We start from the raw sequence: 22,329 nt of genomic DNA on the forward strand, positions 1-22,329 counted from the left end.
ACCAGGTAGGCCAATGTGGCAGATTGCCTGACAAGGTGTAAATGATGCCCAGGCTGACAGTGAGCACCAGCTCCCCCTTGTGGATTATTTGAGTATGAACACAATTACTCCACCATGTAGCTATACTGAACAAAAATATAAACGCAACATGTGACAATTTCAAAGATTTTACTGAGTTACAGTTCATATAAGGAAATCAGTCATTTGAATGAAATGCATTAGGCCCTAATCTGTGGATTTCACATGACTGGGCAGGGGAGCAGCCATGGGTGGGCCTGGGAGGATATAGGCCCACCCACTGGGGAGCCAGGCCCAGCCAATCAGAATGAGTTTTTCCCCACAAAAGGGCTTTATTACAGACAGAAATACAGACAATCCCGCAGGTGAAGAAGCCGGATGTGGAGGTCCTGGTCTGGCGTGGTCACCGTGATCTGGGGAGGTCCTGGTCTGGCGTGGTCACCGTGGTCTGGGGAGGTCCTGGGCTGGCGTGGTTACACGTGATCTGTGGTTGTGAAGCCGGTTGGGCGTACTGCCAAATTCTCTAAAACGACGTTGGAGGCAGCTTATGATAGAGAAATGAACATTAAATTATCTGGCAACAGCTCTGGTGGACATTCCTGCGGTCAGCATGCCAATTGCACGCTCCCTCAAAACTCCCTCATCTGTGGCATTGTGTGGTGTGACAAAACTGCACATTTTAAAGTAGTCTTTTATTGTCCCCAGCACAAGGTGCACCTGTGTAATGATCATGCTGTTTAATCAGCTTCTTGATATGCCACGCCTGTCAGGTGGATTATCTTGGCAAAGGAGAAATGCTCACTAACAGGGATGTAAACAAATCTGTGCACAAAATTTGAGAGAAATATGCACTTTGTGCGTATGGAACATTTCTAAGATTATTTTTTTTGGCCCATGAAACATGGGACCAAATCTTTACATGTTGAATTTATATATTTGTTCAGTGTAGATGTATTTTTCACCTCGCTGCTGCTACCCACAGACAGTCAACACAGTGAAGCCTAGCCATACAAAATGACTAAATAAAGGAATACCTGGGATAGTATAAAAGTAATCCTTCTACCCCTTCTACCCTCCCCTACCCCCCCAAAAAAAAAAATAATAATAATAAAAATAATAATAATAATAATAATAATAATAATAATAATAATAATAATTACAACAAAAAATATATATAAAAATAAATAAAATATATTTTTAAAAAACAAAAAAACAAAATAAAAACCAACAACAATATATAAAACAAATGAAAATAAAAATATACTCAAAAATTAAAAATTTGAAAAATAAAAAAATATATAAAGTGGTTGTCCCACTGGCTATCCTAAGTTGAATGCACCAATTTGTAAGTCACTCTGGATAAGAGCGTCTGCTAAATGACGTAAATGTAAATGTAATGTAAATATAAAGTCCCCAAATAAAGCCCTAATAAATAACTTGTACCAGTACAGAGGGATAGGCCAACGAGCGATATATGAGTCCTGTGTAGATCAGTTGGTAGAGCATGGCGCTTGCAACGCTAGGGTTGTGGGTTCGTTTCCCACGGGGGACCAGTATGAAAAAATTTATGCACTCACTAACTGTAAGTCGCTCTGGATAAGAGCGTCTGCTAAATGACTAAATGACTAAAATGTAAATATATGTTTCAGTAAGATTGGATTTTTAGCATTTATAGCAATGGTTATTAATTGTACTGCAGGGATGGAACGTAAGTCGAAGAAAATTGAGGTTGTGGTGGCAGCTGCAGAGAGGTATTTGGGTGTGAGACTTGACATCAGAAGAGTTACGGGGTGTGTTAAGTGGTAACGTCCCATCCTTTCAGGTTGAGGGCATGAGGTAGGAATAAATATATATATTTTTAAACATTTTTAGTCATTTAGCAGACGCTCTTATCCAGAGCGACTTACAGGAGCAATTAGGGTTAAGTGCCTTGCTCAAGGGCACAACGACAGATTTTTCACCTAGTTGGCTCGGGGATTAGAACCAGCGACCTTTCAGTTACTGGCACAACGCTCTTAACCACTAAGCTACCTGCCGCCCCTTAAATATATTTAAATAGTGGAGTAGGGTGGTGTTAATTTCATTTCATTAATGTTTTTTTAATTCGTGAGTGTAGTGTTAGATGGTAGGGTATTTCTTTATTTTATTTATTTTTTCAAGCAAAATATAAGGGAGTTGTCCTCCAGTCTAATAGGTGGCGGTAATGCAACATATTGGATGCCAACCGCCGTTAAACCTCAAAGAAAAAGAAGAAGAAGAAGAACCGACTCGTCGTACTGCCCAATCAGAAAAACCCGGAAGTAATTCAGCCAGCTGTTAGCGTTGGTGTGAGTTGTGCGAGAGGGAGGGTGAAGATGGTGGATGTTTGTGATTTTCTTTGGGCTGAAATGAAAATAATACAACGTATAAAAATGTAACCGACGACGACTACATACATCCACGTCTGGTCTCGATCAAGGAACATTGTGGTAAGAAGCGACAGATAACGTTAGCTAACAGAATTGGCAGTATTGTCATAGATAGAACAATGAGATGGGTTAGTTAAAAACATATTTGGTGTTGTTATGCTAACTGGCTAGCTAGTTTTGATTTAGCTAGAAACAATGTTTGGTCAATTAAAGCAAAATAGCAACCGTTGTAACATGTTGTCAATTCTAGCTAACGTTAGCTACATTAGCTAGCCGTAATCACGAGTGGAGTCGTGAAGAGTGATGGCTTTCTTATTTGTTTGAATGATTGCTGTAGTTAATAATTGTAGCTAGCTTAGCTAATGCAATTTACCATTTTAATCCGTTCGGACATCCGCTGTTGTGTCTCTGTCGCTCAAACAGATATGACAAATGTGTTGTGGCGAATAATCATGCAAAAATGTTTCACATATTAGTTACTAGTAGCTACTAAACATGTTCGAACCATCAAGAAGAAATGATCCTCAGAAAGTACTGATCAAATTAATTGCTAGTAGATCAGATATGACAGGTTTCTTCTAGTACACAGTTTGCCAAAGAGACGATGTGGACTGGATCAGACCAATGTGGCATGTGGGTAGTCATATAACCTGTCACTGGCTGTCACTAGACGTAAGAGCCCTCTAGTCTAGGCTATTTAAAGAGCATATGGGTGTGACGGTAGCGAGGCTTTGTAGACAACATACCGGAGGCTTTGTAGACAACATACCGGACCGACTATTAGGAGATCAGTGAATTTCCTCGACTGCAGAGGAAGGTGGAGCTTGACTGAATGATACCGATACTACAGCCGAGGTTGTGCTGTTTCACTGCTACTTGTTGTGTGGATAGCTACACTTGGACATGTCTGCTTCCTGAAAGGTGTCCTATTCCCTTTATAGTGTCCTTTGGGACGCATCCTGTTATTCAGGGCATCTAAATGCTCAGCCTAGTTAACATTAACTTGGCCTGGACCACATTATCTACAAATGACACATTTGCCTCTAGACTCGGGTGTTAAATGTGTGTGTTGGTACATCCAGACAGGGGGGTGTGTCCCCGTCAGGGAAATATGCTGTTGTGGAAGGGATAGAGGCCAGTGTGTGGAAGGGATAGAGGCCAGTGTGTGGAAGGGATAGAGGCCGGTGTGTGGAAGGGATAGAGGCCAGTGTGTGGAAGGGATAGAGGCCCGTGTGTGGAAGGGATAGAGGCCCGTGTGTGGAAGGGATAGAGGCCCGTGTGTGGAAGGGATAGAGGCCCGTGTGTGGAAGGGATAGAGGCCGGTGTGTGGAAGGGATAGAGGCCGGTGTGTGGAAGGGATAGAGGCCAGTGTGTGGAAGGGATAGAGGCCCGTGTGTGGAAGGGATAGAGGCCCGTGTGTGGAAGGGATAGAGGCCCGTGTGTGGAAGGGATAGAGGCCCGTGTGTGGAAGGGATAGAGGCCCGTGTGTGGAAGGGATAGAGGCCCGTGTGTGGAAGGGATAGAGGCCGGTGTGTGGAAGGGATAGAGGCCGGTGTGTGGAAGGGATAGAGGCCAGTGTGTGGAAGGGATAGAGGCCAGTGTGTGGAAGGGATAGAGGCCAGTGTGTGGAAGGGATAGAGGCCGGTGTGTGGAAGGGATAGAGGCCAGTGTGTGGAAGGGATAGAGGCCAGTGTGTGGAAGGGATAGAGGCCAGTGTGTGGAAGGGATAGAGGCCAGTGTGTGGAAGGGATAGAGGCCAGTGTGCAGATCTGGGATAGAGGCCAGTGTGCAGATCTGGGTTACATCTGTGGGAATACACACACACACACACACACACACACACACACACTTGGCACTGCACCACCTCACATTGCTGACACACACACTTACTTACATTTACATTTAAGTCATTTAGCGGACGCTCTTATCCATCCCGAATTACAACATTTTCCATCTAGATAGAACTGCCAAAGGGGGCGGAGTTGCAATCTACTGTAGAGATAGCCTGCAGAGCTCTATCGTACTATCCAGGTCTGTGCCCAAACAGTTTGAGCTTCTACTTCTAAAAATCCACCTTTCCAGAAATAAGTCTCTCACTGTTGCCGCTTGCTACAGACCCCCCTCAGCCCCCAGCTGTGCCCTGGACACCATATGTGAATTGCTTGCCCCCCATCTATCCTCAGAGATCGTACTGCTTGGTGACCTAAACTGGGATATGCTTAACACCCCGGCCGTCCTACAATATAAACTAGATGCCCTCAATCTCACACAAATTATTAAGGAACCTGCCATGTACAACCTGTTATGTGAATTATTTAACAAACTATTTCAGTGTCTCTGTGCGTCTCCCAAAAGGTTGTAAGTCTTTTGGATTTAAGAAACGGACAGAGTCCCGGTCTGCATAGTCAGAGATTTTATTCATTGAGAATTCTCCATCACAATTTCAGAGTCCATCTTTTATACTCATACGTCATACAAAAAAATCCCTCCTCTCTGTAGGCGGGCTGTAGTTTTCCACTTTAAAACTGATCTCCTGACCATCAGTTCACACACACACACACACACACACACACACACATGCACACACACACACATGCACTCTCCCAAGCCTAACAGTTTCTCTCCTCCCTATATTCCTCAGTTATCTTGGTTTCTCAGTTGTCTGTAGCCAGTTCTCCTTGTCCTTTGTTGTCTGGCCTAACTCTTACTCACATTGCTAAATAGTAACTCAATGTCATAGTCTTTACTGGTCCTACACTCACACATTATCAGGTAGTAGATTCTAACACATCTCGCACAGTTTCAGAGTATAATAATTAGTCACTACTAAGAAAGTACTAATCATACTTAAAACAAGAACATTTCACAACTATATTTAAGGGTGGAACATTGTCATTATTTTTTAACCTGTATATATTTTAATTTCTATATCAATCCACCCTTTGACTAAATTATCCACACTTTAATACACAGAAAATCATTACAATTACTTTTAAACTAGAGATTTATAGTTCTAGGAAAACATCCAGTCTCAAACTCTGAATCGTCGTCGTCCTCCATCAAGCCTGGTGGGTCATATTCTTCATTCCTTAGGTCGGAGTCCGGGATTGAGCCGTATCTCACCATCTGCTGTGATACTGCATTCTCCAACGCCTTGCTCACCAACCCTCGGACACAGGGAATAAGACAACATCCACAAAGAACAAACATACCCATAGATGCGATTGCCGCGCCTAAAATAGTTACAACAATAGTTTTCCATTTACCCAACATGTTATCAAACCAACCAGTCATTGATGTATTCAACCCCTCAGTTCTCAGCCCATTCTTTACTTAATGCAGTGAGACATGCCAGTGCTCTAGTTACTGTACCATCTGGGGCTGTATTGTTGGGGATAAACATACAACAATGACCTCCCACCATCTTGTAAATCCGCCCTTCTCTGCTAAAAGCATTTTGAGAACCAAACTATTCTGCAGGTCATGAGTGAGGTGGCGAATAGTTGGCCTGAGATTCTCTTCACTGCATCCCCTGTCTAATTAACAAACCTTTTGTAGATGTAATTAATCCAGTCAACATTTTAATCAATTGTAACCCACCAGAAAAACGTTGTTTTAAACCCTTCTCCAATATGATCTGTGATTCGCATTACTTTGGTGTCTATAACATTGATAATCTCTGGGGTTCATGGTGAATTGGGGTGCCTTATTATTATCCTTTTTAAGAGTGGTTATTTTAATATCAGAACAATTAGGTGAGGTTTGGTTTGATCCCAAATCTATCACACAAGAGAACATGGTCTGAGGCATAGGTGCAGCAGTTACAAGGGTTGGCCTACCTGTTGAACAGGCATACAAATTATTTTGACCCAATGCCCTAGCTGAGTTTCCCAGGTATGTTTATACACCCTTGCCCAAGGACATGAGCGTTCCCAAGTGCAAATGTATTTACCATACCTTCTAGGGCCTAACTTTCTTGTACACGCCCCCTTCTTACCAAAGCCCCCAAAACCACCTATCTCTTCATGGGAGAAGTCAAATGGTATCTTGAATCCCCCATCTTGTCCTAAACTGACTTTAACTATTAAAATAATCATTCCCCCAATAGTCTTTCTTGGTTTCAGGATTTCTACAAGATCGAATCAGTGCATCATTTCCCTGTTTAGGTTGACCTGGATTAATCCATAATATGGTTAACATGATGATGCAGCTCAGAGTCCCCCAAAATCCCCAAAACCGCCATCCCAATCCTGTCCCTGATCCACTTGCCTGGTACTTCCCCATACCCACACCTCTATAAACACCCCACAGTGATGAAAGGTCGAGGTAGGGTTTCTTCGTTAACAGAGTTTACCCCCGAACCCTAGTGGGTCAGTTCTTCTCTTTAACTCTGTGTGTGTGTTCAACGGTGTTGGTATGTGGGGGCCACCTTTTTGCAGTGGGCAACGTGGACCCAAGTGGCTCTCTCAGCTATTCTTATAGCGAAGGCAGTTACCAATAGGACTTGGTATGGTCCCTCCCAGCGTGGCTGCTTTCAATCCTTTTTCCTCAACGATTGGATCCACACCCAGTCTCCAGGTTATATACTATGAATCACCTTCTCCTTTAATTCTCCTGTAGGACACAAATTCTTAGACATACGGTTAACGAACCATTTTCTCATGTGTTCTGCTAGTGTATTCTCTAGTTCTATGTCTGCCTGTTCTGGTCCTGCCAACTGTGGCATTCTGTAAGGTCTTCCAAACACTTTCTCAAAGGGGGATAACCCATCTTTATCTGGGGTTACTCTAAATTTCTTCCCTTCACTCCGTGATAACTCTATAAAATCAATTTCCAATTGCTGGAAGGGGTACTTAGCCGGAGGATACTCACCCTAAGGTGCCCTTTGTCTGCCCTGGTGATTATTTTGAGCACAGATAACACATCTTGAACAAAAGTTTATTTTTATTTTATTTTTTTATTTTATAATTAGTAATCCCATATGCAACAAAGTGTTGTCTAATCTGCTCTACCATCCATCCCTCCCGTTGTCACATGGCTCTGCCCGTGTGTCAATATTGCAGCATATCTAAACAGTAATTTCGGGAGAATTGGTAAGCTGTCTTTGACCCATATTCCTTCCTTATTTACTGGCCTTGCTTCACCCATCTGTGAACTTCCTTAATTGGGTCCCTCCTATGGCTCTCTATAAGTAGATCTCTCCTGTAGCTCTCTATAAGTAGATCCCTCCAGTGGCTCTCTATAAGTAGATCTCTATCTATCCAAACGTCCTCTTTTGACACCTGACTGGGACCAGAGAAGTGTTTTAACCCTGCTGACAACATTAGATAATACCTCAACTTACTTCTATCCCGTAAAAGTCATCCAAGATTAGTACAATATACTAGCAACAGGTATCCCTCATTCAGGGAAAGCTCTCTCTCTCTTCTGTTATTTTATGGTTCGAATCATATATATATATTATTACCAAATTATAAATTTCTTCACACTTTTCACAGTACTATAAATTACCCTCAACTTGGTAAAAGAAACTTAAAGTCCTGCTCTCATGCCTTTAGAATTTACCAGTGTGGATGATTAATTAACACCAGAAAGTCAAAACAGAGTTCAGAGGCAATTGAAATCATTCAACAAACTGTTCCATCCCATAGTATACTAAGCATTACCATCATTCTAAATATTACATACATGTTAATTATCCCAAGTGTTCATTAAGTCCTCATGACATTTATTCTCATAAGAAATCATGTATACCCTGAACTCAAAACAGAAACTCCATAAAATTCACTGTGTGTGCTCCTTTAAGACTTATCACCTTTGACCTGTTGAAAACCCCCTAAAATCAAAATAACAACCCTTTATAAACATCATACTAGGTGTGTTGTTTTTTTATTTGAAAACCCCAATTAAAAAACAACAAACCAAAATAGCCAGGTCATGAGGACTCCTGATTTCTCTCTTCCCCTTCTGCCTACAGTTTCTTAACTGATGCCCTTTCCTTGCACAGTAACTACACGGTTCCTCACATTCTCTAGCAAAATGTCCCGTTTTGTCACAATTGTAACACTTCCACTCACTCCTGTCTCCACTATTACAGTTTCCTTGTCTGTCTTTGCTGCCGTAACCTCTCTTCTCTCCAGCCTGTTAGACAGCAGGAGGATGGGAATTAGCAGCAGGTCTTAGACAGCAGGAGGATGGGAATTAGCAGCAGGTCTTAGACACCTGTTAGACAGCAGGAGGATGGGAATTAGCAGCAGGTCTTAGACAGCAGGAGGATGTGAATTAGCAGCAGGTCTTAGACAGCAGGAGGATGGGAATTAGCAGCAGGTCTTAGACAGCAGGAGGATGTGAATTAGCAGCAGGTCTTAGACAGCAGGAGGATGTGAATTAGCAGCAGGTCTTAGACAGCAGGAGGATGGGAATTAGCAGCAGGTCTTAGACAGCAGGAGGATGTGAATTAGCAGCAGGTCTTAGACAGCAGGAGGATGTGAATTAGCAGCAGGTCTTAGACAGCAGGAGGATGTGAATTAGCAGCAGGTCTTAGACAGCAGGAGGATGTGAATTAGCAGCAGGGCTCTGGTCAGAAGTTGTGCACTATATAGGGAATAGGGTGCCATTCTCTGGTCTAAAGTAGTGCACTATATAGGGAATAGGGTACCATTCTCTGGTCTAAAGTAGTGCACTATATAGGGAATAGGGTGCCATTCTCTGGTCAGAAGTAGTGCACTATATAGGGAATAGGGTGCCATTCTCTGGTCTAAAGTAGTGCACTATATAGGGAATAGGGTGCCATTCTCTGGTCTAAAGTAGTGCACTATATAGGGAATAGGGTGCCATTCTCTGGTCAGAAGTAGTGCACTATATAGGGAATAGGGTGCCATTCTCTGGTCAGAAGTAGTCCACTATATAGGGTGCCACTCTCTGGTCAGAAGTAGTGCACTATATAGGGAATAGGGTGCCATTCTCTGGTCTAAAGTAGTGCACTATATAGGGAATAGGGTGCCATTCTCTGGTCAGAAGTTGTGCACTATATAGGGAATAGGGTGCCATTCTCTGGTCAGAAGTTGTGCACTATATAGGGAATAGGGTGCCATTCTCTGGTCTAAAGTAGTGCACTATATAGGGAATAGGGTGCCATTCTCTGGTCAGAAGTTGTGCACTATATAGGGAATAGGGTGCCATTCTCTGGTCAGAAGTTGTGCACTATATAGGGAATAGGGTGCCATTCTCTGGTCTAAAGTAGTGCACTATATAGGGAATAGGGTACCATTCTCTGGTCAGAAGCTGTGCACTATATAGGGAATAGGGTACCATTCTCTGGTCTAAAGTAGTGCACTATATAGGGAATAGGGTGCCATTCTCTGGTCAGAAGTTGTGTACTATATAGGGAATAGGGTGCCATTGGGGGCGTCCCGATAGTAAGCAGGAGTTGGTCTGAATTTTGTATTCAAAGTTATACCACATTCAGTCCAAATAAAGTCCGATAGTTTGACTGTAGTCCTGTAGTCAATGGACTTGACAGCCCAGCAAGGGTGGAACACTAATTTGAGGAGCCATGAAATAGACTTTTGTTAAATGACTGTTTCTGATGCCATCTTTCTCCTCCCTCCTCCTCCCTCCTCTCTCCTCCTCCTCCTCCCCCTCCACCCTCCTCCTACCTCCCTACCTCCCTCCCTCCTCCTCCTCCTCCTCCCTTCCAGGTCAGGATGCAGTCTCCAGGCCACCGGCAGCACCACCCCCTGCTGTCAGCTGATGATGACCCTGAGGCTGGTAGAGTACCTGGTGCCCTGGGTCCCCCGGCTGACCACGACCGCCTGTGGTTCATCCAGGACGGCTGTGGTATAGTCTGTGGTGTGGTGACCTGGTTCTTGGTCCTCTATGCTGACTTTGTGGTCAATTTGGTGATGCTGCTGCCAAACAAGAGTTTCTGGTACTCCATGATCAACGGAGCGCTGTTTAACTTCCTGGCCGTCATGGCGCTGGCCTCGCATCTACGTGCCATGCTGTCAGACCCGGTGAGAAGTTGGAGGGGGAGGAAAAGAGAAGACAGGGGAGGCTCTGGTCAATGGAGCGGTCATCAACTTCCTGGCTATCATGGCCCTGGCAGCGCACCTCAGAACGATGACACGTCTATCTGTCTGTCTGTGTCTGTCTGTCACTGTGAGGACAGAGTGACTCTCCCTCTGGGAGAAGGAGACTGTCTCCTGGCAGGGTGAGGAGGGAGGACAGGGGGTGACTCTCTCTGGGAGAAGGAGACTGTCTCCTGGCAGGGTGAGGAGGGAGGACAGGGGGTGACTCTCTCTGGGAGAAGGAGACTGTCTCCTGGTAGGGTGAGGAGGGAGGACAGGGGGTGACTCTCTCTGGGAGAAGGAGACTGTCTCCTGGTAGGGTGAGGAGGGAGGACAGGGGGTGACTCTCTCTGGGAGAATGAGACTGTCTCCTGGTAGGGTGAGGAGGGAGGACAGGGGGTGACTCTCTCTGGGAGAATGAGACTGTCTCCTGGTTGGGTGAGGAGGGAGGACAGGGGGTGACTCTCTCTGGGAGAATGAGACTGTCTCCTGGTAGGGTGAGGAGGGAGGACAGGGGGTGACTCTCTCTCTGGGAGAATGAAACTGTCTCCTGGTAGGGTGAGGAGGGAGGACAGGGGGTGACTCTCTCTGGGAGAAGGAGACTGTCTCCTGGTAGGGTGAGGAGGGAGGACAGGGGGTGACTCTCTCTGGGAGAAGGAGACTGTCTCCTGGTAGGGTGAGGAGGGAGGACAGGGGGTGACTCTCTCTGGGAGAATGAGACTGTCTCCTGGTAGGGTGAGGAGGGAGGACAGGGGGTGACTCTCTCTGGGAGAATGAGACTGTCTCCTGGCAGGGTGAGGAGGGAGGACAGGGGGTGACTCTCTCTGGGAGAAGGAGACTGTCTCCTGGCAGGGTGAGGAGGGAGGACAGGGGGTGACTCTCTCTGGGAGAAGGAGACTGTCTCCTGGCAGGGTGAGGAGGGAGGACAGGGGGTGACTCTCTCTGGGAGAAGGAGACTGTCTCCTGGTAGGGTGAGGAGGGAGGACAGGGGGTGACTCTCTCTGGGAGAAGGAGACTGTCTCCTGGCAGGGTGAGGAGGGAGGACAGGGGGTGACTCTCTCTGGGAGAAGGAGACTGTCTCCTGGTAGGACACATGAGCAGCTGTAAGAGGGAGAGAGAGGGAGGGGGGAGAGTGAGAGGGAGGAAGGGGGAGAGTGAGAGGGAGGAGGGGGGAGAGTGAGAGGGAGGAGGGGTGAGAGGGAGGAGGGGGGAGAGTGAGAGGAAGGAGGGGGGAGAGTGAGAGGGAGGAGGGGGGAGAGTGAGAGGGAGGAGGGGTGAGAGGGAGGAGGGGGGAGAGTGAGAGGAAGGAGGGGGGAGAGTGAGAGGGAGGAGGGGGGAGAGTGTGTGGGATGGGGGAGAGGGAGGGAGGGGGGGAGAGGGAGAGGGAGGGGGGGAGAGAGAGGGGGGAGAGAGAGGGAGGGGGGAGAGAGGGGGGAGAGAGAGGGAGGGGGGAGGGGAGGGGGGAGAGAGAGAGAGAGGGGGGGAGAGAGAGAGGGGGGGAGAGAGGGGGGAGAGAGAGGGAGGGGGGGAGAGAGAGGGGGAGAGAGGGAGGGGGGAGAGAGGGAGGGGGGGAGAGAGACTGACAAGTGACTGACTGACTGTGTTGTAGGAACAGACTGACTGACTAGTAGGGACAGGAGGACAGTCTAGTGGTAGTGACAGGAGGACAGTCTAGTGGTAGTGACAGGAGGACAGTCTAGTAGTAGGGACAGGAGGACAGTCTAGTAGTAGGGACAGGAGGACAGTCTAGTAGTAGGGACAGGAGGACAGTCTAGTGGTAGGGACAGGAGGACAGTCTAGTGGTAGGGACAGGAGGACAGTCTAGTGGTATTGACAGGAGGACAGTCTAGTAGTAGGGACAGGAGGACAGTCTAGTAGGGACAGGAGGACAGTCTAGTAGTAGGGACAGGAGGACAGTCTAGTAGTAGGGACAGGAGGACAGTCTAGTAGGGACAGGAGGACAGTCTAGTAGTAGGGACAGGAGGACAGTCTAGTGGTAGGGACAGGAGGACAGTCTAGTGGTAGGGACAGGAGGACAGTCTAGTGGTAGTGACAGGAGGACAGTCTAGTGGTATTGACAGGAGGACAGTCTAGTGGTAGTGACAGGAGGACAGTCTAGTGGTAGTGACAGGAGGACAGTCTAGTGGTGGTGACAGGAGGACAGTCTAGTGGTAGGGACAGGAGGACAGTCTAGTGACAGGAGGACAGTCTAGTGGTAGTGACAGGAGGACAGTCTAGTGGTAGTGACAGGAGGACAGTCTAGTAGTGGTGACAGGAGGACAGTCTAGTAGTGGTGACAGGAGGACAGTCTAGTAGTAGTGACAGGAGGACAGTCTAGTGGTGGTGACAGGAGGACAGTCTAGTAGTAGTGACAGGAGGACAGTCTAGTGGTATTGACAGGAGGACAGTCTAGTAGTAGGGACAGGAGGACAGTCTAGTAGTAGGGACAGGAGGACAGTCTAGTGGTATTGACAGGAGGACAGTCTAGTAGTAGTGACAGGAGGACAGTCTAGTAGTAGGGACAGGAGGACAGTCTAGTGGTATTGACAGGAGGACAGTCTAGTGGTAGGGACAGGAGGACAGTCTAGTAGTAGGGACAGGAGGACAGTCTAGTAGTAGGGACAGGAGGACAGTCTAGTAGTAGTGACAGGAGGACAGTCTAGTGGTAGTGACAGGAGGACAGTCTAGTGGTAGGGACAGGAGGACAGTCTAGTAGTAGTGACAGGAGGACAGTCTAGTGGTAGGGACAGGAGGACAGTCTAGTAGTAGGGACAGGAGGACAGTCTAGGAGTAGGGACAGGAGGAACAAGGTACCACAGATTCCTAGGGGAGTGTTCTCTTCCGATGGAACTGGTTCTGCTGAACGGTCAGGTCCTACACCCCCACATGAAAGGATGAGTTGACAGTTCAGAACGATCAGTGGGGAGGGGAAGGCGCCACATCCTTTTGATTGCTCCAGTTAAAGCCATAATATCATAATGCAGAAGGAAGGAGTGATGTAACTGGATGCTGACTCAGTTAACGGTTAATGCTCAGTTCTGGGTGGATTTTTTACATTAAAGCGGAAATTAGCATCCCCGCCCCTGGTTCGGTAAATAGCTGAGGGCTGGGGAAATGGAACCTCTTTCAAATTCATAGACAGCTGTGAATGCAGGGACTGACCATCCATGACATCAACATTATAGTTTTAACCATGTTTGTTTATATTTTCTTTGTTTACAAATGTTGGAGTAAAACCAGCTTATATTAAGTTATATACTTCAAGAATCAATGGGTACATATCATTAATTTATAAGACCAAAAATGGATGTAGCAACTGCTGATTGCACCTTTTTAAGTGTATATAGATGCGGTCAAATACACTGAGTGGACAAAACATTAAGAACACCTTCCTAATATTGAGTTTACCCCCCCCCCCCCCCCCCACACCCTTTTGCCTTCAGAACTGCAGAATGGTTTTCTAATGATCAATTAGCCTTTTAAAATGATCAACTTGGATTAGCAAACACAACGTGCCATTGGAACACAGGACTGATGGTTGCTGATAATGGGCCTCTGTACGCCTGTGTAGATAATCCATTAAAAATCAGCCGTTTCCAGCTACAATAGACATTTACAACATTAACAATGTCTACACTGTATTTCTGATCAATTTGATGTTATTTTAATGGACAAAAAAATTGCTTTTCTTTCGAAAACCAGGACATTTCTAAGTGACCCCAAACTTTTGACCGGTAGTGTATATTTTTATAGAAAAAATATATATGGGGATTGGAAATTATGCAGTAAATTACATTGATGGAAGCTACAATCTATCTGCAATATGAAAGCTGATACACCCCCTTAAATAGAAGAACACACATGTAAACACCAAAAGTATTTTCAACATAAAAACATAATACTCTTGCAAGGGTGCCAATATATCTCACCACATCTGTACCCAGGGTTACCAAGGGGTGCCAATATATCTCACCACATCTGTACCCAGGGTTACCATAGTGCATAGTAGTGTTTTGAGAATGTGATTTAAGAACTGACCAGCCTTTCCTCTAAATGAAAGAATATACATCACTCAATGTATATAATCCAGTACATACTAGCTGCTTTAGGAGAGAGACACAACTAGAGGAGATGTGACTGGACAGACAGTGGATACTGCTTCAGGATAGAGAGACAACTAGAGGAGATGTGACTGGACAGACAGTGGATACTGCTTCAGGATAGAGAGACAACTAGAGGAGATGTGACTGGACAGACAGTGGATACTGCTTCAGGATAGAGAGACAACTAGAGGAGATGTGACTGGACAGACAGTGGATACTGCTTCAGGATAGAGAGACAACTAGAGGAGATGTGACTGGACAGACAGTGGATACTGCTTCAGGATAGAGAGAGACAACTAGAGGAGATGTGACTGGACAGACAGTGGATACTGCTTCAGGATAGAGACACAACTAGAGGAGATGTGACTGGACAGACAGTGGATACTGCTTCAGGATAGAGAGACAACTAGAGGAGATGTGACTGGACAGACAGTGGATACTGCTTCAGGATAGAGAGACAACTAGAGGAGATGTGACTGGACAGACAGTGGATACTGCTTCAGGATAGAGAGACAACTAGAGGAGATGTGACTGGACAGACAGTGGATACTGCTTCAGGATAGAGAGACACAACTAGAGGAGATGTGACTGGACAGACAGTGGATACTGCTTCAGGATAGAGAGACAACTAGAGGAGATGTGACTGGACAGACAGTGGATACTGCTTCAGGATAGAGAGACAACTAGAGGAGATGTGACTGGACAGACAGTGGATACTGCTTCAGGATAGAGAGACAACTAGAGGAGATGTGACTGGACAGACAGTGGATACTGCTTCAGGATAGAGAGACACAACTAGAGGAGATGTGACTGGACAGACAGTGGATACTGCTTCAGGATAGAGAGACAACTAGAGGAGATGTGACTGGACAGACAGTGGATACTGCTTCAGGATAGAGAGACACAACTAGAGGAGATGTGACTGGACAGACAGTGGATACTGCTTCAGGATAGAGAGACAACTAGAGGAGATGTGACTGGACAGACAGTGGATACTGCTTCAGGATAGAGACACAACTAGAGGAGATGTGACTGAACAGACAGTGGATACTGCTTCAGGATAGAGAGACAACTAGAGGAGATGTGACTGGACAGACAGTGGATACTGCTTCAGGATAGAGAGACAACTAGAGGAGATGTGACTGGACAGACAGTGGATACTGCTTCAGGATAGAGACACAACTAGAGGAGATGTGACTGGACAGACAGTGGATACTGCTTCAGGATAGAGACAACTAGAGGAGATGTGACTGAACAGACAGTGGATACTGCTTCAGGATAGAGACACAACTAGAGGAGATGTGACTGGACAGACAGTGGATACTGCTTCAGGATAGAGAGACAACTAGAGGAGATGTGACTGGACAGACAGTGGATACTGCTTCAGGATAGAGAGACACAACTAGAGGAGATGTGACTGAACAGACAGTGGATACTGCTTCAGGATAGAGAGACAACTAGAGTAGATGTGACTGGACAGACAGTGGATACTGCTTCAGGATAGAGAGACAACTAGAGGAGATGTGACTGAACAGACAGTGGATACTGCTTCAGGATAGAGAGACACAACTAGAGGAGATGTGACTGGACAGACAGTGGATACTGCTTCAGGATAGAGAGACAACTAGAGGAGATGTGACTGGACAGACAGTGGATACTGCTTCAGGATAGAGAGACAACTAGAGGAGATGTGACTGGACAGACAGTGGATACTGCTTCAGGATAGAGAGACAACTAGAGGACATGTGACTGGACAGACAGTGGATACTGCTTCAGGATAGAGAGACAACTAAAGGAGATGTGACTGAACAGACAGTGGATACTGCTTCAGGATAGAGAGACAACTAGAGGAGATGTGACTGGACAGACAGTGGATACTGCTTCAGGATAGAGAGACACAACTAGAGGAGATGTGACTGAACAGACAGTGGATACTGCTTCAGGATAGAGAGACAACTAGAGTAGATGTGACTGGACAGACAGTGGATACTGCTTCAGGATAGAGAGACAACTAGAGGAGATGTGACTGGACAGACAGTGGATACTGCTTCAGGATAGAGAGACACAACTAGAGGAGATGTGACTGGACAGACAGTGGATACTGCTTCAGGATAGAGAGACACAACTAGAGGAGATGTGACTGGACAGACAGTGGATACTGCTTCAGGATAGAGAGACAACTAGAGGAGATGTGACTGGACAGACAGTGGATACTGCTTCAGGATAGAGAGACAACTAGAGGAGATGTGACTGAACAGACAGTGGATACTGCTTCAGGATAGAGAGACAACTAGAGGAGATGTGACTGGACAGACAGTGGATACTGCTTCAGGATAGAGAGACAACTAGAGGAGATGTGACTGGACAGACAGTGGATACTGCTTCAGGATAGAGAGACACAACTAGAGGAGATGTGACTGGACAGACAGTGGATACTGCTTCAGGATAGAGAGACAACTAGAGGAGATGTGACTGGACAGACAGTGGATACTGCTTCAGGATAGAGAGACAACTAGAGGAGATGTGACTGGACAGACAGTGGATACTGCTACAGGATAGAGACACAACTAGAGGAGATGTGACTGGACAGACAGTGGATACTGCTTCAGGATAGAGAGACAACTAGAGGAGATGTGACTGGACAGACAGTGGATACTGCTTCAGGATAGAGAGACAACTAGAGGAGATGTGACTGGACAGACAGTGGATACTGCTTCAGGATAGAGACACAACTAGAGGAGATGTGACTGGACAGACAGTGGATACTGCTTCAGGATAGAGACACAACTAGAGGAGATGTGACTGGACAGACAGTGGATACTGCTTCAGGATAGAGACAACTAGAGGAGATGTGACTGGACAGACAGTGGATACTGCTTCAGGATAGAGAGAGACAACTAGAGGAGATGTGACTGGACAGACAGTGGATACTGCTTCAGGATAGAGAGACAACTAGAGGAGATGTGACTGGACAGACAGTGGATACTGCTTCAGGATAGAGACAACTAGAGGAGATGTGACTGGACAGACAGTGGACACTGCTACAGGATAGAGAGACAACTAGAGGAGATGTGACTGGACAGACAGTGGATACTGCTTCAGGATAGAGAGACAACTAGAGGAGATGTGACTGAACAGACAGTGGATACTGCTTCAGGATAGAGAGACAACTAGAGGAGATGTGACTGGACAGACAGTGGATACTGCTTCAGGATAGAGACAACTAGAGGAGATGTGACTGGACAGACAGTGGACACTGCTACAGGATAGAGAGACAACTAGAGGATACGTTACTGAACAGAGCCATTACAGGAACAAAGAACATTTCTTTTGAGAGATCGTCCCTCAGAACTTGACCCTAACTGGATCCATTCTGACGTTTCCTCCCCTCAGTGTAAAGACTAAATTGTTTAATGTATAGACTAGATATAATATTGTACAGTGTCTGAATCTGCTTTGTGTCCGTCCTGCTCTGATGTTCGTCTAACGCCCTCCCCTCCCATCAGGGGGCGGTTCCTAAGGGCAACGCCACCAAAGAGTACGTGGAGAGTCTGCAGCTGACACCTGGGGAGGTCGTCTATAAATGCCCCAAGTGCTGCAGCATCAAGCCACAGAGGGCTCACCACTGCAGGTAGACACCATGACAGAGATGTACCATGTTATAGAGCCCTATAGATATATAACACATCAAGCCACAGAGGGCTCACCACTGCAGGTAGACACCATGACACCATGTTATAGAGCCCTATAGATATATAACACATCAGGCCAGAGAGGGCTCACCACTGCAGGTAGACACCATGACACCATGACACCATGTTATAGAGCCCTATAGATATATAACACATCAAGCCACAGAGGGCTCACCACTGCAGGTAGACACCATGACAGAGATGTACCATGTTATAGAGCCCTATAGATGTATAACACATCAAGCCAGAGAGGGCTCACCACTGCAGGTAGACACCATGACACCATGACACCATGTTATAGAGCCCTATAGATATATAACACATCAAGCCACAGAGGGCTCACCACTGCAGGTAGACACCATGACAGAGATGTACCATGTTATAGAGCCCTATAGATATATAACACATCAAGCCACAGAGGGCTCACCACTGCAGGTAGACACCATGACAGAGATGTACCATGTTATAGAGCCCTATAGATATATAACACATCAAGCCACAGAGGGCTCACCACTGCAGGTAGACACCATGACAGAGATGTACCATGTTATAGAGCCCTATAGATGTATAACACATCAAGCCACAGAGGGCTCACCACTGCAGGTAGACACCATGACACCATGTTATAGAGCCCTATAGATATATAACACATCAGGCCAGAGAGGGCTCACCACTGCAGGTAGACACCATGACACCATGACACCATGTTATAGAGCCCTATAGATATATAACACATCAAGCCACAGAGGGCTCACCACTGCAGGTAGACACCATGACAGAGATGCACCATGTTATAGAGCCCTATAGATATATAACACATCAAGCCACAGAGGGCTCACCACTGCAGGTAGACACCATGACACCATGACACCATGTTATAGAGCCCTATAGATATATAACACATCAAGCCACAGAGGGCTCACCACTGCAGGTAGACACCATGACAGAGATGTACCATGTTATAGAGCCCTATAGATATATAACACATCAAGCCAGAGAGGGCTCACCACTGCAGGTAGACACCATGACAGAGATGTACCATGTTATAGAGCCCTATAGATATATAACGCATCAAGCCAGAGAGGGCTCACCACTGCAGGTAGACACCATGACAGAGATGTACCATGTTATAGAGCCCTATAGATATATAACACATCAAGCCACAGAGGGGCTCACCACTGCAGGTAGACACCATGACAGAGATGTACCATGTTATAGAGCCCTATAGATATATAACACATCAAGCCAGAGAGGGCTCACCACTGCAGGTAGACACCATGACAGAGATGTACCATGTTATAGAGCCCTATAGATATATAACACATCAAGCCACAGAGGGCTCACCACTGCAGGTAGACACCATGACAGAGATGCACCATGTTATAGAGCCCTATAGATATATAACACATCAGGCCACAGAGGGCTCACCACTGCAGGTAGACACCATAACAGAGATGTACCATGTTATAGAGCCCTATAGATATATAACGCATCAAGCCAGAGAGGGCTCACCACTGCAGGTAGACACCATGACACCATGTTATAGAGCCCTATAGATATATAACGCATCAAGCCAGAGAGGGCTCACCACTGCAGGTAGACACCATGACAGAGATGTACCATGTTATAGAGCCCTATAGATATATAACGCATCAAGCCACAGAGGGCTCACCACTGCAGGTAGACACCATGACAGAGATGTACCATGTTATAGAGCCCTATAGATATATAACGCATCAAGCCAGAGAGGGCTCACCACTGCAGGTAGACACCATGACAGAGATGTACCATGTTATAGAGCCCTATAGATATATAACACATCAAGCCAGAGAGGGCTCACCACTGCAGGTAGACACCATGACAGAGATGTACCATTTTATAGAGCCCTATAGATATATAACACATCAAGCCACAGAGGGCTCACCACTGCAGGTAGACACCATGACAGAGATGTACCATGTTATAGAGCCCTATAGATATATAACGCATCAAGCCAGAGAGGGCTCACCACTGCAGGTAGACACCATAACAGAGATGTACCATGTTATAGAGCCCTATAGATATAATAACACATCAAGCCACAGAGGGCTCACCACTGCAGGTAGACACCATGACAGAGATGTACCATGTTATAGAGCCCTATAGATATATAACACATCAAGCCACAGAGGGCTCACCACTGCAGGTAGACACCATGACAGAGATGTACCATGTTATAGAGCCCTATAGATATATAACACATCAAGCCACAGAGGGCTCACCACTGCAGGTAGACACCATGACAGAGATGTACCATGTTATAGAGCCCTATAGATATATAACACATCAAGCCACAGAGGGCTCACCACTGCAGGTAGACACCATGACAGAGATGCACCATGTTATAGAGCCCTATAGATATATAACACATCAAGCCACAGAGGGCTCACCACTGCAGGTAGACACCATGACACCATGTTATAGAGCCCTATAGATATATAACACATCAAGCCACAGAGGGCTCACCACTGCAGGTAGACACCATGACAGAGATGTACCATGTTATAGAGCCCTATAGATATATAACGCATCAAGCCACAGAGGGCTCACCACTGCAGGTAGACACCATGACAGAGATGTACCATGTTATAGAGCCCTATAGATATATAACACATCAAGCCAGAGAGGGCTCACCACTGCAGGTAGACACCATGACAGAGATGTACCATGTTATAGAGCCCTATAGATATATAACACATCAAGCCACAGAGGGCTCACCACTGCAGGTAGACACCATGACAGAGATGTACCATGTTATAGAGCCCTATAGATATATAACACATCAAGCCACAGAGGGCTCACCACTGCAGGTAGACACCATGACAGAGATGTACCATGTTATAGAGCCCTATAGATATATAACACATCAAGCCACAGAGGGCTCACCACTGCAGGTAGACACCATGACAGAGATGTACCATGTTATAGAGCCCTATAGATATATAACCACATCCAAGCCAGAGAGGGCTCCCCACTGCAGGTAGACACCATGACAGAGATGTACCATGTTATAGAGCCCTATAGATATATAACACATCAAGCCAGAGAGGGCTCACCACTGGCAGGTAGACACCATGACAGAGATGTACCTGTTATAGAGCCTATAGAATATAACACATCAAGCCTCAGAGGGCTCACCACTGCAGGTAGACACCATGACAGAGATGCACCATGTTATAGAGCCCTATAGATATATAACACATCAAGCCACAGAGGGCTCACCACTGCAGGTAGACACCATGACAGAGATGTACCATGTTATAGAGCCCTATAGATATATAAACACATCAAGCCACAGAGGGATCACCACTGCAGGTAGACACCATGACAGAGATGCACCATGTTATAGAGCCCTATAGATATATAACACATCAAGCCACAGAGGGCTCACCACTGCAGGTAGACACCATGACAGAGATGTACAAAGTTATAGAGCCCTATAGATATATAACACATCAAGCCAGAGAGGGCTCACCACTGCAGGTGAAGGGATACACACTGGTTTAGGTGTCTGCGTGCTTCCCAGCCCAAACAGTTCGTGTATACAGTACCAGTCAAATGTTTGGACCACCTACTCATTCAAGGGTTTTTCTTTATTTTTTAAACCATTTTCTAAATTGTAGAATAATAGTGAAGACATCAAAACTATGAAAATAACGCATATGGAATCATGTAGTAACAAAAAGTGTTAAACAAATCAAAATATGTTTTATATTTGAGATTCTTCAAAGTAGCCACCCTTTGCCTTGATGACAGCTTTGGACACGCTTGGCATTCTTCTCTCAACCAGCTTCACCTCTCCTCTCCTCTCCTCTCCTCTCCTCTCCTCTCTCTCCTCTCTCTCCTCTCCTCTCCTCTCCTCTCCTCTCCTCTCCTCTCCTCCTCCTCTCCTCTGTATCTGTAAGCCGTGTATCCGTAAGATGGACCACCACTGTCCCTGGGTCAACAACTGTGTAGGGGAGAAGAACCAGCGCTCTTTGTGCTCTTTACTGTAAGTACC

At 46.0% G+C, this 22,329-nt stretch overlaps 1 pseudogene across 1 annotated transcript; it reads left to right on the forward strand.

The window, feature by feature from the left end:
• The first annotated feature begins 2,366 nt into the window (after nt 1–2,366).
• On the forward strand, nt 2,367–22,320 carry LOC311123539 (palmitoyltransferase ZDHHC7-like; annotated as a pseudogene). The gene is made up of 4 exons (XR_014615156.1): nt 2,367–2,486; nt 10,127–10,441; nt 18,105–18,229; nt 22,225–22,320. The product of XR_014615156.1 is annotated as a palmitoyltransferase ZDHHC7-like (transcript).
• The last annotated feature ends 9 nt before the right edge of the window (nt 22,321–22,329 follow it).

Source organism: Coregonus lavaretus, assembly GCF_964263955.1.
Source record: "Coregonus lavaretus genome assembly, contig: HAP1_SCAFFOLD_4345, whole genome shotgun sequence".
Taxonomy (NCBI): Eukaryota; Metazoa; Chordata; class Actinopteri; order Salmoniformes; family Salmonidae; genus Coregonus; species Coregonus lavaretus.